This window comes from Pagrus major, chromosome 6 (genome assembly GCF_040436345.1).
Source record: "Pagrus major chromosome 6, Pma_NU_1.0".
NCBI classification, from domain to species: Eukaryota; Metazoa; Chordata; class Actinopteri; order Spariformes; family Sparidae; genus Pagrus; species Pagrus major.
The window spans coordinates 18,752,866-18,755,146 of NC_133220.1; positions in this window are offsets into that span (position 1 = coordinate 18,752,866).

The window sequence follows — 2,281 nt, forward strand, 5'->3', positions numbered from 1 at the left end:
TGAACTACGGTGGCGCCAAATCACAAAATACCAATTCCTACATAATGTTGCTTTGATCGACAATGAAAATAATCATTAGGTGCAGACCTTAAATTCACTTGCTTATGTGTGTTCCAGCCCATTTCGCCAGGACTTCATCACTAGAGTGAAAGCTATCTATACAACACAGACAATACTGTTTTAAAAACTTAAAGAGATAAACAGAGACAATTTGGCTTCAGCCATTCAGAGTGCACTGTTAATGAAACACATACATGACTAATAGTGTATGGTGTCAAGCAAAAATGAATTTATTATTTCCGTCTTCAAGTATGTACAGCTTTTGTGAAAGAGTACCCATCAGAAGAGGCCAGGAAATGGCAGGGGGAACAGGTGATACAGCAGGCAAAAGCAATCATACACCTAGCTTTCATTGCAAGCATTAAAGAGGTCAAAGACAGGAGTTACTGCGTAAAGCACAAAGAAAACAGCTGCATAGGAGATGATCTCAAGAAAAAAAACTATATGTCATCATGGAAGAAGCCTTTAAGACAGTTGACCCACTGTGCAAACATGGGAGAATTTAAAGGGGCACTCCACCGATTTTACACAGAAAGTTCAGTTGCCTATGAAAAGGGTTGTATAATGTATTGTGTGGCTCTGAAGAGAGCTTTCTCAAATTTGAATAGACTGAGTTGCATCATGGGAAATGTAGTTTCAGATGATTGACCCAGATTTGAGACTAAAACAGGATAGATCCGCCTCTGCTGCATTATTTTGACCATTCTTTTTAAAAATCTAAATAGTTTAGAGCTGGATTACCCTTTTAAAAGTCATGTTAGAATTGATTGAGCTTTGAATTGGGAAACAGACCACAGAGAGTTCAAAATGTTTTGTCAAGCACAGTCTGTAGTCAGTAATTAAGCAATTTTTCTATAATTGCTCTCTTGGTTTTGAAGTACTGTCTGATTCATACTTCTTTTTGCCACAGCTTTGTTTGTGCAGAATACATAAAAATATTAATTGCATTCAACAAACTACTCTTCCGACATACTTAAAGAAGTAATAAAAGAGAAGACATTGAAAGTGAAGGTGTTGATTTTGAAGTCGTACTACTGAAATAACAGAAACCGTGATAGTGTAATATTTGTTGGAGATCTCTGAATTAAGTCAGCCATGACACATAGAATTAGCGGTATGAGCTGGATGAGGCGTGAGGCCAGCATCTAATAAACATAATTTAGAAAACCTACGCATTGTACAAATAACATGTCAAACAGTTGTGGCTTCTCAATAATTCACATTCTTCATGTGCCTCTAGCATCATCACATCATCAACACTTGTCAAACAACAACCAACCACACGGTAATCTCTTAAAAACCACAAAGGCAACAATATGTAAAGCTACAGATTGCATTAGTAGAGGTATGGTATGATTATGACTTCGACTCGTACGTTCGAGTCCTTCAGCCCTCCTTGTCGTATGGTTTTCTCTCCCAACAATATCCTCCTGTAACTCACCACATCAACCTGTGCACATTCAGAATATCAGTGTATTCATGCAGGCGGTGGTGCAGGTGGCAGAGCAATCCCACAAGAAAAACATCAGTGAACAAGATTTCTTCTTACAATCTGTGATATTCTATGAACTGCAACATGACCAGATTATTATTACTGTTTAGTTGTGTTGTTTTGTTGCTAAATTAAATATGTTTCAATCCACATTCATTATTCAAATCACATAATTTACCTCAGAAGGTGAAAGGATATATATATAGAATATCTAGTGTCTGCTTTGAATCTAAATGCTTTTCTCCATAAAATTGAAACTGCAATTCAAGGCACTCTCGCAGGTGTTTTTTCCACCTGAAGATAAAGTTCAAGTTCATTCAAATCTCTTTAAGGATATTTCAAGCGCTTGTGCTGGAAGCATTTCATCGATGATGAATGAAACCTATCCTTGGACTGAGAGAGCAGAGTAAAGCAACCGGTCCTAGCGACCAGGATGTCAAGTCTTCACAGTGACGGCATGATGGTGGCTAATAAGGTGTTGCATTAAGACACATATCTGCAGCACCAACCTATGGATTATCTAATGTTAACTGTACAAACACAGGAGCTATGTACAGACTAACAAGAATCATATATACACACGGCAGCTTATATATAAGGGTGATATGAGCAACACAAACATGAACCAGTTATATAAACACAGTATGAATGAACAGTACGTTATGTACATTCAATGGATGGTAAGGTACATACATAAGCAATGACAAAAATCTGCACTTTTAAGACTGA